At 37.0% G+C, this 17,257-nt stretch overlaps 1 long non-coding RNA gene across 1 annotated transcript in view; it reads right to left on the bottom strand.

The window, feature by feature from the left end:
• Window positions 1-13,206: 13,206 nt before the first annotated feature.
• LOC138206731 (uncharacterized) overlaps window positions 13,207-17,257 on the bottom strand; it is a 54,270-nt gene continuing 50,219 nt past the window's right edge. The window contains exon 3 of the long non-coding RNA XR_011178957.1: window positions 13,207-13,311. This is a non-coding gene — a long non-coding RNA (uncharacterized lncRNA). The remainder of the gene's footprint in view (window positions 13,312-17,257) is intronic.

Below are 17,257 nucleotides of genomic sequence, written 5' to 3' on the forward strand. Positions count from 1 at the left end.
AAATACTCTTATCTGTATTTAGCATATGCTGTGTATGTCAGTGCTGGCAGCTTTAGACGGATTTACACTCAAAACACCTCAAGGTATTCTTGAGCTGAAACTACTGATAACATTCTGAAACTTCTGCAGACAAGCAGGTTTTACAAATAGATAAATTCATTCAACACACTGTTATATCACATATTTACTTATTGTTATTTCTTGGTGCACAGTGACTGTTTTTAAATAACATTTTGCCTCTTTTTTTCATCCGTTTTTTTTTTTTTTCTTTTAGAAATTATTTTGCTTCCCATCTGCATATAAATAAAAGCTGATTTAAATATTTAGTTATTGCTTGATGGCACAGAATAAAAAAATCGCACTGAAAGATTGCCCCTCATTTCACATACATAAATTATTATCTTACAAAGTTTACACATCAAGGAACATACTTTTTGTAAGCTTATTTTTTGATTGTTAAAGAGTAAAAATTAGAATTTATTATATATTTTTTAAATTCAATTTTTCTTTATACATTTTTTTTTTTTTTTTGTAAAGCTAGACAAGCAAAGAAAAAACAAAAAAAAAAACCTCTTGTATACAAAACAAACAGTCAAACAAGACAGCCGGTATAAAAGATTTGTTGTTGCTAGTTAACAAGAACTTTTGGAATCCAGCAGCAAATAATGTGGAAATAATCCACGCATGAGGCTTTCAGTTCGTTTCAGTGGGAAGTCCTTCAGAGAAACGCTGGGGCTGCAGAAAGCCTCACAGTCTCTCTTTCTTTCACTTTTCTTCCTCTGTAGCAGACAAGCCTTATTTGTACTGTGTGGTAATTACTATTAGATGGAGGTACTCTCATATTTGCTTTAACTAAAATGTAATTAATGCAAAATTTGGTAAAATCTAAAAAAAAAATAAAAATACACATTGATTTTTGGGTCTTTCTTGTGTTGTAAGAAGGAAAAGAACATTTAATTTTCTATTTCATAATATAAACAGATAGGAGGGGGATTTATTTAATCAACATTTGCACCACTTAACTTAATCTAATGCTGTTTTTCGCAAATTTTAGTTGCTCTGAAATATGTTTAAAATATTGATAATTTTTTTCAATTGCAAGTAAACCTTTATTTAACTCTGCTCTCTGGGCTGTAGAGGTTTGGCCTTTGAAGCGATTGAGAAAGAGCACCGTTATTCATGCTGCATTCAGTGCTGAGAACTGAGACTCCAAAAACAGCAGTATCCTCTCATACCTGTTGAGAACACTTTCATCCTTAATGGGCTCATTAGCCACATTGTTAATTGAGTGCTATTCAGGCCAACATCAAAGCTCATAATAATTGTTTACTTACTTACTTACTTCACCAAAATAGACCATAATGCTGATCTCTTAGAGGGTACATATATATATATGTATATACATATATGCATATATGTATATATATATATATTGAAAAAGGAAAAAACTTTTCTGAATAAACTACAAACCAAAAAAACATCATTAAAAGTCTCCCTTTACACTTCACAGTGTTGTGCTCTATGTGGATACTTTAAAAGCTGAACTGCTGGAGTTTGACTGGATGAAAAACTTGTTTCACACATAAATAAGTAAATAAAAAAAAAAATCACTGATTTTTTTATTTTAAAGATGTAATTTTCTTATGTTTTCAAAAGCTTTGATTTAAGTTTTATGTTATAAAAGCCAGAATGGGTAATGGTTAGAATAATAGCCTAATAAAAAGAAGAAGAAATAAATGTTTATTGTAATAATGTTATAATAACAATAATAATAATAATAATAATAATAATAATAATAATAATAATGTATATTCAAAAACATATATTTAATTTTTTGAGTTATTGTCCTGTAAGTTTTCTCCTCCCACAGGCCGCTGCCATATTAGTAGATAATGGGATCCGAAAATGGAAGCTAACTCATTGGAATTAAATTTATCAGCATGTGCTCAGAGGTAATAAGCTGTCAGTTATAAAATGAAGATTTGTATTTAGATATATGATAGGAAGAGAAATGAATAGGCAAAATAAATGAAGCTGCTTTACAACTAAATTACTTATTTGGAGCCAACAGACCACGAAGAGAATCATGATGATGACAATGATTATTGCAGATAATATTTTCCCCATGGAGGTGAAGATAGCAAATATGAAATAATTACGTAATGCAGATCCACAAAGAGTTAACAGGAGGGAATGTTTGCAGAAATGTTTCGATAGAAGGGACCAAACCTTGAGGCATTATCAAACATTATAATGTAGTAAATCTAATTAGTACTAAGGGGGGGGGGGGGATCTTGCTGCTCCAAACCAGACTTTATAAACTGCTGACTGACACACAAAGCCTTCATATTTACATACAGAAATATTACAAGCCACAAACATCACTAATTTTAAACATCCTGACAAACACGTCCACCTAGTGCTAATTACATACATTTGTATTTGTGGACATTTGTTTGCAATCATCTGTCGGAATTGCTTCCATTTTAAATACAGTTACAGCTCAGTGGGGAAGCTGAATATCCATTTCAAACCAAAAATTCCCTCATAGCAGGTTTTCTATTTTTAAAAGGCTCAGCTGATGAAAGCTGGTCTAAGTTACACCTAGGCTTGGGGCTAAGGCAGCTGCATTTCAATTGATTAGGTACCCATGCGTGATGAAAGTTTTTCTAAATGACACCCTAGTCAAAACATTTCAAAGAAAACAATCCCTGCTGTATGCCAGGATACTGCAAATATGCCAGAAACCACAAGAGAGAATTAGATGAGAGGAAAGTGAACACAACTGGGTAAAAACACAATCAAATTCAAACAAATTCAATTTAACAATATATGACAGTAACTGTCTTATTATTTCTTAATTTCTTCTGGTTCCTTGTAACTAATTTGTAGTTTGTGTAAGATGTAATTTTGTTATTTTAAGTGACTTTGATGGCTGTGAATTGTTTTTATTTACCTGTTTTGTCTACTAATTAAACTATTTTCTGCAGGAACAAACAATTTTGGAGCATTGGATGTGATATTTATGGGTGTGATGTCCACGACTTTAAAATTTCTCCATAAAAAGAAATGTACTTAAAGCCATAGAATTTAAAATGTTCCCTTTTTTTTTTACAACAGCAAAACCTTTTTGTGTGTAGCAACGGAGCACAATTGATATTATCTGAAAGCTGCTGTAGGTTTTAATATATATCACTTATTGAGAGAGAAAGATATGATAGATATATTCTTTCATCCGAGCAGCTTGGTGTAAACAAGCAAAGAAAAGTGTATTAAAAATGCTGTGTCTATAGGACTCATGTCGGACGTCTGTCAAATCATTAAAAAGGAGAAGCACTGTTATCAGATGCTTGGGATCAGCAATAGTGGTGGCACATCACTGAGATGAGGTATGTCTTCCATGGGGGCAACTTGAGGGCCTTTTGTGAATTTATAGAGTGCGATAAAATCAGCTTCATATTTCTCTGCGAAATCGGCTGATGAAAGAAGCCGGAGAGAGAATTACATGGCAAGAGTTTTGTCACCAGACCCATGGGCTTTATAGGCTGGGAATTGAAAAGGTAATGAGAAAAGCCATGCTGCAGGTTGGCTGTGTTTAATAAGTCATCATGCCTCCATCTTTTGTTAGTCGCACGGACCCCACCAAGATTGTGTTTTCACCATACTTAATACTGTGCAGCTTGCAGGCATTTCAATGGATATAATATATCCAGCACAGTGGAGCAGGCTAGCAGCTTATAGCACAGACACTATTACACAGTCGTGTGATAACAGTGAACAAAGAACAAAGTCTAAAAAATGAGACTGTTCTCCAGTTGCCTCTCTTCTTGAAGAATATGTGATTGCAATTAAGATAGATGGCTTTACCAAAAAAAAAAGAAAAAAAAAGAAGAAGCCAATTCTAGGATGGGGTAATTATGTGCAGAACTTACAAGTATTATTCTCTCTTCCTGCACATTGCACACTACAAGTTTCTGTCTGTGCATGTGTGCAAACACAGAATTCAGGCAGCAGTTGACAGCAAGATAAAGAGTGACGTAAACGCTGCAGTCCTCAGGATAGTGAGGATGATACTTGGCAGATGTATTTTTCTCCTTTTTAAAATGTGTTCATCTTATAACTCATCAAACAAATTCCCCCCCATCCCAGTGATCTCTTTATTCTTTGTGCAGATTTTCTGTCTCTCAGTAAACTCGGCAAAAAAAAAAGAAAAGAAAAGCAGCCTGAAGGAAAATGAATTTAAATGTGAGCTGATGATGAATGGTTGAACTGATTTTCTGGCAAGAATTAAGGCTTTGTAACGACACTTGACACACATTAGATGAAAGGAAGAGGAAAACTAAAAAAAAAGAAAAAATGAAAAGGACTACTTTTTACAGTTTGTGTAATTACTGTGTGACACATATAATGGGCCATATTTTCCATTTTGACAGCACACTCCAGAGCCATCTTTTGTCTTTATGTCATTGCCTCTGGGTATGCATGGGAACAACACTATTACTACACTCATACCTGGCCAGACTGTTTGTTGTACAGTTGTACGCTTCCATCTACTTACACGAGCAGACCTCTTTTAAAAGACAGGCTTGTCACATACTCTGATCAACGAGAGTCAGTCAGTGGGATTTCTGAAGCGTGTGGAGTTTTTAACATGGAAATTGGCTTTGAACCCCATCTGCACAGGTCGGCACATCTTTGGGCAGAGCTCTGCTACTGCTGACAGGGAAAATGAACCATCAATTCCTTATAATGTGGCCTGATTATTATCCTACTTACCCCCCACAAATTTAAACTTAGTGAATTTCTGCACCCTATGAAATCTGTTAACTCAGAGGCAGGCGAGGCCTAACATCAATTTTTTTTCTCCCAAAAATCAGCCACATTGAGGCACCATCAACACTGCAATTTCAAAGTAAAATAAACCTATCGAGAAGCCACTTTGAGAGCAGCACATTGTGGTTTTACCAACACACTTCAGAATATAACACAATGTCTTATATGTGAAAAACCATCATATCCATCTGACAATAATGCTCTAAATCTGAGATCAAATCTCGAAGAGAATGAACGTGACCAATCACAAGTTCAAAACAATGAGGACTTTGACTATAATGTGGCTTTAAGGTTCACTTTCTATGACAATATCTCACTTTTAGGCTCAACATTAAATTCTGGCACCATGAAATGATTAAAAAAATATCCTACCTGTGTAGAAATGTTGATTTCAGACCCCAAAATCAAAACAGTAACGCAAATCATAAAAACAAAAATAAAGATTTATATATTAGGCTCTGAACAAGTGAAATGAGACTCTGACTGTGACACATGATACAAACCAGAGCAAAGTTTGAATGAAGTGTGTTCAGCAACTTTGGGAAGGGATCTGTCAACGTCCAATCTGAGATGTCTTTATTTGACACGATTGGTTTTGTTAGGCTTCTTGGGCCGGTCCAGCCCGCTGGTGTCCCTTTCACCCCTAAAAGCAGCTGGGCCCTGACCTCTGCAGCACTGGCCCTCAAAGCCAAGCTCTTTTCAGCTCAGGCACACAGGGAACCTCCCTGTTCCCTCCCACCGGCAACATCCCATTCAGCTGCAGAGATAACTTTATTCATCTTGTGCATCATTGTATCCAGTTGAATGCAGAAACTATGCAGACACTCGAGTGAATTGAACTAGCGTGCTTGCATGTGTTAAAGACAGGAAAGAAGGGGAGGTGTTATATCTTAATTTCTTCATTTTGACAGAAAATCCATGGCTGGCTTCACTTTGAAAAAACACCTTCAGCCCTTTCATTTTAGTGGGGGGGCTTGGAGTTTACCTGAAGTATCAAATTTGAGTAAGATGGTTTCATGATTATATGTTCAGACTTAAAATATGCGATCATGCCAAACAAATTGAATATATTTTGACAATTATACCGATGTCTGCAGATGATTTCTCTGTCGCTGGTGCTAATTTACATGAAAGTGCCAAACAGCTATTTTTTTTTTCCTCCCTTTTTTTTTTTTTTTTAATTTGGTAAACTCTGCTGATTTAGCGACGGGCAGCTGGCAGGGACAGTTGAGCTTATGTTCACCTGCCTAACACCAAAACAGCACTAGGACCACCCTGCTCTTCTCTCATCATTCATATTCAAGCCAGGGCCTCTTGACAAGTCTGCTGATCTCACTCAATGTTTTGTGATTTGGACAATACGTTTTCACTGTGTGGGCAAAAATGCTGAGGCCATCACACTTCTTGAGGCCAGTCTTGTGAGACTCAACTGAGGCAGAAGCTCTCAATTCTTCCTCCTCTGTGAGAGTTATGCTTGTCAGTGGATCTGCATTATCGCTGGCAAGTCTTAAACTGCGGTCAGACAGAGCATGCAGGATCCTGTGTTTCAACACTAATATGGCCAAAACATAATTCTATATAAAGCTCGTACTCAAGTGTTTTGAGTCGTGTGATGGACATAAAAGTTTTTGTCACACAACCCACACTTTCATTTATGCATTATGTTGCACTCCTCAGGTTTTAGCTTTCTCATTTTAAGGCTGTTTTTATGTTGTTATATAATAATAAAGAGACAGCTAAAAGGTGGGCAAATAGAAAGTTTCTCGTTAAATTTACCAGCTAATGTTCCTAAAGTTGAGTTTTCAATCAAATGTTGCACAGTGTGTTTAGTAATGCTGGAAATTTGCAATGAAAGATTGGATTGCATTTATAGAAATGCTGACTTATTGGGAAGTGGAAATCAATTGGATGCCTATATGGACATTAGACCCAACATTGACTTTAGACCTATGATAGGAGAAATAGTCCTTTAACTATTTAATGAAAAATATGATTTTAAGTAAATAAACAAATACCAAAAGTTTGCAGTGCAACTTATATAAATAATTAAACTTCTGCCCCAAACTTTAACTTATCCTCTCCACTTTTAAACATTTGAAGTGCAATGATGTTAAAAAATTGGATTCTTCATAAACAGTGTGAATATTTGCAATGTAGCCAGTGGTAAAAATCCTTCTGGGGATTTCAATATCTAAAAGAGAGAGGTTTATACATTAGCGCTGTAGTTGCAAAACACTGTTGATATTCAAATGATTATTGTGCAAAATCTGGGATAAGCTTCTGTGTGAGAGCTCTTCTAAGTGCCTACAACTATTGCTAATTCCCCTCACCATTGTGGGCCGAACAAAGGCCTTAATCCCATTTCACTTTTGCAGAAGGCTGGGGCTATTTTCCCTCTCATAAACCAACAACACTCCCCCAAGCCAGAGCTGAGAGGTTCTGAGAAAGGGGCCAGTGTGTGTATACTTCAAGGCTTTTTTTGTCCAACTTGGCTAGTGCTCTGCATAAACTTTTAAGTGGTCCCAGTAGGCCTCAAACACCTTTTGGCAGAAAAAATAAGCTACCACAAACTGTAAAAAGGAAACCAAACACTCTCTTAACCTGGACAATACAAAGGAAAATATATGAAGTCTTTTATAACTCAGATTGGGTCTGGGCTGCAAAGAGTTAACACGTTCTTTTTTTTTTCATGCACTAGTAAAGGAACTTTCATTCTTCTGAAAGCAGCTCTCTTTCTCTGCATTGTAAATCCTTTAATACATTATTTATAACATGGTGGTCCACTATCAAAGCAAGTGGAGTAGGACAGGACTCAGTTCTTGTACTTTGTAGTATAGCTTGAGCTTGCAGTGGAAAATAAAACCACTTCTCTGACTGTGACATAATATTTTCTCTTTGTTATTCAGTCTACTTCAATTCCACCTTTCAAATTTATGGTTTTATTAAAAGGAGTAACAGCTCCGGGGATTTTGTCTCTCCAATTATAATTTTTGCAGTCCTTACAGCAAATGGGAATATTGTCTATTGAAATAGAATAACTTTGGATTTTTGAAGTCATAAACCTGAGATGTGTCATTTAATTTTATGCCACATCTAACGATTATTTCATCTCTGATTATCATTGAATTTCTCTTTGAAATACAGAAATATTAAACATTACATATATAAAGATAGCCTTTCGCAGCTGTATATTTTTCCTTTATCTAATTTTGTAAAAAAAAACAACAATAGGAGCACAGTAGTGCAGTAGGAGTTCCTGCGGGATTGGCAAAGCTCCCTGGAACAGACAGCAATGCCACCAGCCCAGTTGTTTAGTAAGTAAGTGATGGCTTTATTCAGCTGCTGTGTCATGCAGTGCATGTGAACCAGCATGCAGACCAGCATGTGGCCTGTGTTGGCTCATGTTAGGTGTGTAGTTAGAGGGTTTACTTACACTTAAAAAGGAGGGGCGCAGCAAATACAAATCAGCCAGGAATTTCCTTCGACAGCCACACAAACCGTTCTCCTGTAATCTTAATCAATTAGACACCCATGAAGCGCAAACAAATCACAAACCTGTCAGTGTACACAATACAGTGTAAAGAATCTGCAAATTACATGCAGTGTAGACAAGCTGCACCCCTTCCAACAAAGCCGCTGGGTTGAGTTCTCTAAAAAGGCTCACACCACCCAGATCATATTTGTGCCATTGACTTACAGTATAATAAAGAGGATCTCCCTGCTAAGATGCCCACTGGAGTCCAGAACTGTTAGCTTAATATCCACTGGGATCCACTGAGGTGAGTGTAGCCTTTCACATACAATACTCAGTCCTGGAAAGTGATACGTCTTTGCTTGATGTTAATGGTTTATAACATCCCAAGATAGAACAATTTATCTCTTGAAAACCTGGCCTAATGATATTTCCCTTGCTCAAGTTGACGGAGAGAAAATCCATGGTTAAAGTATTATTGAATTTTCACATGTGGATACGGGGAGTCGTGTATCAAATTTTACCAACTCTTATCTGCACAGAAGACCACCTGAGGGTCTTTTTAGAGGGTGAGGGTGGGGGGTTGGGGTTGAAGTAAACCTCTTTTATTGTTTAAAACAAACAGAAAAAACATGTTAACTCAGTTGTGTTTAACTAAAATGGAAAAATGACTGTCAGTTGATTATTATTTCTTTAACGACTTATTTACTTCATTTATTGATATTGTGCCTTAGTTGGATTAACTAATCATCAGTTAAGAATGATAGAAAATGGATAATATCATTATTATTATTGCAGTTTTATTTTCTTAATTTATAAGCAACAGTTGTTTAACTATATTTTGTTTGCAAAGCGCTGCTCAAAACATCCAATCGGTAAACTGTGAGTATTAAAAAAGGAGGAGAAAGATGAAAACAGTCTCACATCAAAATGTGTTAATAGCTGTCGGTCCCATAGACAGTATATAAAAGTGGACGTAACGTATGTGTCTGAAAAATAAGGCCAATGCAGAAATGCCTTAAACTGCAATACCACCGAGGGCCACTCAGGGTTGGCTCCAAAAACGCTCTGCCTCCCATTCAGTGGTGTCATTCGCTAAAGTCACTTCTTCTTATTAGTTTCATGGCGATCCAACTGAAAATAAACCCATAATAATACCATCAAATAAATATTAGGTCACAATAAGTCTTTCTGTTTGATTAAAAGACCTGTGGTGCAGTCAATTTTCCACTATAGGTGGGCGGGGCATAGTGTCCTCGGGGAACAGCAGTTAAAAAACTAGTGGTCAATATCAAGGTTGGTTGCCCCTTGGTTGGTCTGCTTCGCAAAGGGTGTCAGTTTCACAAAACCAGCTCACAATTTGTTGATGCCAATGTTTTTCTTGGCCTATTTCTTTTTTTTTGGTTTGCGTCCACGTTACATTAAGTTGAAGAAAATATTATGGTTCGGGTTACTCATGACACTGTTGTATTTTGGTTAGATTCAGGCACCAAAACTACTTGGCTAGGATTAAGAGAGCATCACAGTGTGTGCTAAAATAAATTTGTTACTTATGTTAAGTAGCATCAGTAGCTGAAAATGATTACTGACTATATTAGACCATTATTATTTACAGTGAAAACGACACAACTTGCGCGTTAGATACTCCGTTGGAGATATTATTTTGTGGGTTTTTGAGAATTAGAAAAAAATAATTTTAACCTTAATCTCCTTTTAATAACCTAACTTAAACCATCTACTTTACCAAATGAGCACCGGCTTTCGAAAACATAAAGCAAGTAGCCTCCATTGCCTAAACCTAACCAAACCTTAACCATACTGTACTTGTCATGAGCAGATGTTGTACAAATAATCAAGTGAGAAATGTTGGCAGTAAATGCTCAAAAATGTTGTCACTGAGCGTAATCTGGGTTTCTGAGAAATCATCCAATATCAGCGGCCTGTCTGGTGAGTGGGTTGTGTAAAAATGATCTTTGCAACCAACATGTTGTGAGTTTCCCCACAGAAAATGTCCTGGCAGTAAAATCTGGCAGTGGAATCGTTTGCACGGTGTCTTGATTCAGTTTACTTACTGTATATCCATTCAGCTGAATTTGTTGCAAAATCAAACCTAACTGTAAAAACCCATTTATCTGGCTTCGAATCTAGTCATCACAGAACCAGAGAAACTGGGTTAAAAATCATATTGGACTTCTGCTGGTGGTTTATGTTCAACTTTGCATTTGACCACTTCTGATCCTCTTCTGGGATTATAGCGTATCATCAAGGAATTTTTTGGGGGTATCAAAGTGCAAGGCACCTGTCCTAAAAGTTTGAAATTAAAAAATATAATCTTTAATGTTGGTTTCTTACAGAAGCTTCATTTTATTTATTCTTTATCACAGCTTTTCAGAAAGCTGTATTAAGATGTATTAATTAACTAGTAATAACAGTTTTGAAAGCCAAAAGATAATTAAGTATTTTCCTATGACTTTTCCGTACCTAATAATACTTCAAAACAATGTTTATGTGTAGCACTGCTGTTTGCTCAGAACTTGTCTTGAATCTGTAGTCATTATACTACGCTGACACAACATTAATCACTTTGAGCACTTGGAAACACTTGTTTCTCTTCTGGCTTGTGCGTGTGGACAAAAGATAGTCACTCATTATAATAAGACAAACACAATTTCATATGGGAAGCAGTAAAAAAAAAATGCTATGCAATGCACTCCGCTGTTTAATGTCGTATAACACCAGAATTACTGATGCTCATTTAACAAAGTAATGTAATCTGAGTCTAATCTGAGTCTAATCACATACCACTTGCAGAGATTTAGAAAGACACAGAAACTTCTGCAACAGTTGTGTGAAAAGACAATAAGTCTTTAAACTGAGTTTAAACAACAGCCTGAAAATGATGTTCTTCTTTAGCAAAGAAATCATGTGGAAATATGTTTATTGGGGAAAAAAGGTGACAGGAGAAGTCCTATCCTTCCCTCTATGGTTCTTATCACCGCTAACCTTACTGTTGTCCTGCAGGGTTGACATGTTCCTCCCTTAATAGATATTGGCTGCATCCGCCCTAATACATTTTCGTTTTAAAAAAGTTGAACTGTTTCTATGTTCTCACCTAGCATCCACACTTATCCTGAAACATAGAAAAGGCTGCGGACTTTGTTGTAGTTTGAAAACTCCAAGATTGCATTTTATTCTGGACATATGGAAACAGAAGCCTTTGAAAACGTTGATTTAGACAGTGGAAAACATCCGTGTGGACAGGGTATAAGAATTAGTGGGTTAGGCCCCAGAGTCATCTGCCAACGAGGACTTTCACCAAGAGGTGAAAACACATGAGGTTACTTCCCTTATATCTCACCACCAGAGTAAATTCTCAATGTGATGGATTCAAAGAACTGTACTTCAGCCAGTGTATTCAGACCAGGAAATACATCCAGAGATGTAATGAGAGGGAGAGACTGAGAGCAGCAGCGGACTCTAATGTTACCGCTAATACTTATCAGCTGATAGCAAGGCACTGACCACCCTCCACAGAGCTACAGGAAATTGGTGGTGCAGCCGCGGTCAGTGCTCTGCAATGCCAACCAAGGCCAACCAATATGAGGATGATGCCATTAATGGGGCATTCTGGAGCCGATACTACCGGAGCCGCAGTTTCTTCTCGTGTCAAACTGATCACACTCCCAGACATTGTAAATTTCTCAACAAACTTAAGTCCAAGGTCGTGAAATGTAGAACAACAACGAAGCAAAACACTGTAAACAGAACTGTGTGTGTGAGGACAGCAACCTCTGCCTTACTGGAGCTACTCTCCAGAGATTGTGAAGGTGCTCACACTTCTCTCTGTGAGTTAAACTATAGTGCCCTTATTATTCGTAATGTAGAGACATGTAACTGAGTTTAACCATGTGGCCCAGCTATGCGTGTTTTTGGAAAATAGCGAAGCTCTGTGGCGCAGACAAATAAGCTCAATCAGGCTTTGGACACACAGCCAATACTTGTTACTCGGATCTAATCATTGTTGATTCTGTTTTCGTCATGGGATTTGTTGACGATTAAAAAAATACAGAAAATCATCAAAGTTATTGTTTAAGGTCAGAAATGATTTTTGTTGAGTTCAATGAGATTTGATTCATGATTTTTCTAATTAACGGGTAACTTAATACCAGGCTGAAGAACGCTTTCACTGCTTTCTCTGGCAGAAAGTTTAGAATCTGTTGCATTTCTAACTACATCTACCAGTGATATCAGACACACCGTGCAGTGTATTGTATCAATACAGCATGGTGAGAGGTCAATAAAAATATGATTTTACGCTGGTGCTAATTTGCTTTTTAACATTAAACAAGACTAAACTGATAAGTAAAAAATGACGTAATGATGGTACTATATGAAAAGTCAATTGCTCACCAAAGGGATTTCAATTCATCCTGAGGGGGATATAAAAATATCTACCAAATTTTACAGCAATCCATCTGACATTTGTCGAAGTTGTGGACCGACCAACCCACCGACAGACTCGTCGACCGTCGTCGCTAGAGCCATAAAAATTTGCTGTTTGTGTTCACACAGACACATCTGAGCTGTTTGCTGTTTTTGGGCTCATTTCTGTTCCTTCTATTTTCAGAAGAATATTAGGGGCAACTGGACAAATAAAAGTTTGATAATCCAATCTCTGTAATATTTGGTGTATTTCAAGAGTCACCTGCAGTCTAATAAGCCTTTTTGACATGGCAGCAAGTCAGATGCATGTCCTTCTACAAACCAATCAGGGAAAGATAAGGGGGTTTTCACCAAGGTTAAATATTTGAGTTACATTGTACACGTTTGATCCGCTTAATTTTGGTTTCACATTGAAATTTTGTGAGCACAATATAAAACTTAGCATGTCATACCTGTCCTGTTGTCGTTACCTATGTGGGCTCCATCTCCCGTTCCCTGATTGGTTTGTAGAAGGACATGCATCTGACGTCAGCTGTTGTCAAGTCCAGCAGAAGTCTTTTCCACTTCAATAGAAAAAAAAGAATGTACAGATTAATTACATTGCCACTATGTTATTATTATGGCATAACTACCGGCATTCATTTTTCCGACAGTAAATAAGTTTCTACATTTTCATGCATTTTTTTTCTAGTTTTCTTTCGATTTTTTTCTTTGGCCCAAATTACAATTAAATACTTTTATCTTCTCTTCTTCTATTGTTTAATGGGTGGCGATGGGCCGCCTCAACTTCCTGTGATTGTTCAGAAAGTCTGAATCCTCCAAACACCATTTTCACACTGTGAACAAAGCAAACGATGGTTCAGTTTGATTCTGGCCGAGACCATCTCTTTTGGTCAGACCTAATCAATCAGACCATGGTCCGAGGCACCTTTCACAAAACCAACCAAACTGAAAAGTTCAAAGGTCCAGACTAAACAAGGTAGGCATTCTTAAAAGAAAAAGCAGCCAGAGACACTTAAGATCACAGTAACTTGCATTACACAAACAAAAGAGCGATAAAACTACAACTTTCAGTGTAGCTGTTGCCACCGGGATAGGGTTTTAATCTAACATCAAAAACCCTTACGAAATTAACAGACAAGACACCAACAGTCAGTGTCTGTTTTTCCTATCTGCAGAGAACTGTGCTCGTTGTACTTTTGTTTTGACTTCAGAAATGTTTTTGTAGCTTCATTTATCAGCTCTTAACCATATACACTTTTACATTTTTTTTTTATTGCAAATATTTTTGTTACGCATGTTCCAGTATACAACAGTAACCTTGCCAAATATGATACAGCACAACCACCTGGGCTACAAAGAGATTTACTTTTTTAAATGAACAGATTTTTGAAAGAGACAGGGCATTACTAACTCGAACAAGGTTAAACTCATTCTCCCGAGGTCCACATATTATTTATGTAATCAGAAATAATTCTACACATGTAAAATATGTACAGACATTGGCTGTCATGTGCCGTAACAATCTCTGAGAAATATTACAGAATAAAACATGGAGTTTCTTTGGCAGGAATACTAATCCTACATTAAATTGCATTATGTTTTGTTTAGGGATTAGGGCAGACGCTAAACAAATTAATAAAATAAAATAATCTTTGCGTTTATTAATACTGTATAAAAATGCATGTTTCAGAAATTGTACAATACAAAAGAACCACTTAGCCCCAGCAGCTTATTGGTTTTATTATGGTCTTAACTAGTGTGATAAGTTGCAACATCCAGGTGATCATTAAATCAAATCTCTTATCAGGTGTTCACTTGTGGAGGAATTAAGCGGTACTTTGGTAAAGAACATTTTCACCTCAGAGTTTAATTAATATTAAAGAAGTGGCAAAACAATAGCCCCACTGCATTTGAAATCTTAACCCCAGGTGCCCTCATTTGGAGTGCCTAGCATATCTCCTTGCTGCACCAGTCTAATCTATGGCATGTCAGCGTGACCAGGTGAAAAGTGGCGTTAATTCTATATTGGAGCTGGGCATGTGTTGAGAGCAGCAGAGACAGGTAGAGCATGCCATGGGAGTCAGTGTGTGACCTGACAGGGATTGGCAGGCAGGGTGTTAATTGGATAGGTGCACCAGCCCATTTGTGTTGGCCATCCCGTCGCAGAAGACATTGTACCTAGTTCTTGACTCCCAAGACAAGCTGCTGTTCTCTTCTTAGACATGCTCTGAATATAACCGACGAAATTATTTGTTTCTCAACTACCACGTGACTTTCCCTAGACACAAAGACAGGGGGATGGGGAAGACAATGCATCACAAGGTAGAGCCTCTCTGGGCTTAAATGGAGGTTATTTGGACGGGTAAGAAATCTGAGTATGTGTGTGTTGCGTGTTTGTGCAATTAACTCCGCACTGAATCAACAAGAAAACCAACACTATTTAGGAAGTGAGTCGGAGCAGCTACACACAAGTTTGTTGAGTAGTTAGAATATAAAGACGTTTGAGAAGTGCTAATTTGTCATTAGTTGTTTAATAAATGTAATTGTGCTGTCAGTAATTAGAACATATTGGATCTGAAGTTAATCAGCTATAATGGGAAGATACATTATCGCAAGCATGATTCACTTAAGTACTAGACAAAAGATTGGCTTCTTTGAAACTATGAATGGCAAGTTGTTTGTTGTACAAAATCTGAAATTAAAATGGAAAATCGAATTTTTGATTTGCATTTGTGGGGCTTTTTAAGTCAATTTTACACTGTAATTAACATGTTAATCATCTTTTGTTAATGCTGTGAAGTTGTATTTTTCTGAATATCTGAGGGGCAATCAGAAAGTCCAGAGACTGCGCAAATGCTGCGGCACGCCATGACACGTACGGAGCAGAGTGAAGCAACAACCTTTTTAAGTAAGTATTCCAAGTTACTTTGCTTGATCAACATCGGCACCTTAATTGCACAGGTTTTTGAGAGCGCTGGTACAGGCAACGTGTGGCATTCACTTTTCAGAGGGGCAGAAAGCTACTGTCCAAGACTGAAGAAGGCGGACCAACCAGGGGAGTTTTCTTTGCTATTCGCGAGCTTGGTCTCCGTGAATTGGCCCCCCCAGGATCAGACTCTCAACATCGAGGTCTACTGTGATGTTCTGATAGCACTTTGGTTTTCCAGCATGCAATGTGCGAGCTCACAGCTCGTTTAAAACGAATGAGTGTCTTGCTCATGTCTCATTTGATGAGTGGTCTTGGCTACATTTCAGGTGCGTAGAGAATCCGAAAATGCACATGTACCAGAGGTCACAAAAACGCGTGTAACTGAGGTACTGATTTTGTAACTTGGAATACTTAACCATGAAGACAACTTGTTAAGTCGTCTGGGGCCATTTTCTGGAAAACCTTTTTTGAAGCCTTTATTTTCCTGTTTTAACAGAGAAAACTAATAAAACTATGAAAACATTTTTGCTCCTCAATTTCGTTTTGCACACTGATGAACAAGCATGGTTTCAATCAAAACACGTCCGAGTTATCTCTGTCAATAGTCATGGATTGTATTTGTTGACCATGATAAATATTGAAAGATTCCTAAATTTCTAAAGAGAAAATGAGTTGAAATAACAAAAATATTTTTTGGTTTAACTGAATTTAAGAGGTTAAATTGAATAGTTTTGCTGGCTAGCCTTTCTTCTTATTTGTATACTGTACTTATCCACATGGCCCTCAAAAGAGTACAGCAATTTCAGAAACGTTGTTATGAACTGATATGTAGATCATGAAAGAGTCATTCTGAGAGACTTTCAATGTCCTCAAGGATGAAGAAAACATATACGTCAAGCATTGTTCTCTGATTCTACTGGACAGTTTTAATAATTTTGGGATGATCTCAGTGGATGTCATGTTCAACAGGGACATTAGACATACAAAAATTCCTCTGTCCCAGTTATCCACTCTCCAGTCTGACTGGGATGTTTTCGGCGCTGTGATATGTTATGTTCTCAGGTGGCAGTCAAATATGAAGAATAATGACTAAAAAAATATTTTAGTTATGAGTTGTACAGCACTAGATAGTTAAGTAGTATGATTTAGAAATTCATGAAGTAGATAGATGCAAATGATAGCTCACATTTGAAACTGTTATGCTGCTACAACATGAAACATTGGCAAATCATGTTTTTATTTTCAGAAACTGTCATAATGTGTAAATGCACAATTTCACATTGCCATGTAATATGATGTCTGCTTTTATTTGAATATGAATGCTTCTGATACAGCAAAGGGTATACACAACCTTCAATTTAACCTTAGCCATTGTGTTCGATGCAGACTAGCCTCTCTATTGTTAAAAGATGCTGCATCTTATTTTTTAATAAGCAAAAGGATTAAATTAAACCCCATGCAATCCAAATGAAACAGGGATTTTTGGATGCATTCATACAAAATGTGTCTGGAAAAGATAATTCCACTTAATGGAAGCATTTAAAGAAGTTGGCTGATGCCTCTGCTGCAACTTGGAT

This window comes from Embiotoca jacksoni, unplaced genomic scaffold, assembly GCF_022577435.1.
Source record: "Embiotoca jacksoni isolate LCO1_2020_lvr unplaced genomic scaffold, fEmbJac1.0.p SCAF_3, whole genome shotgun sequence".
In the NCBI taxonomy this organism is placed as follows: Eukaryota; Metazoa; Chordata; class Actinopteri; family Embiotocidae; genus Embiotoca; species Embiotoca jacksoni.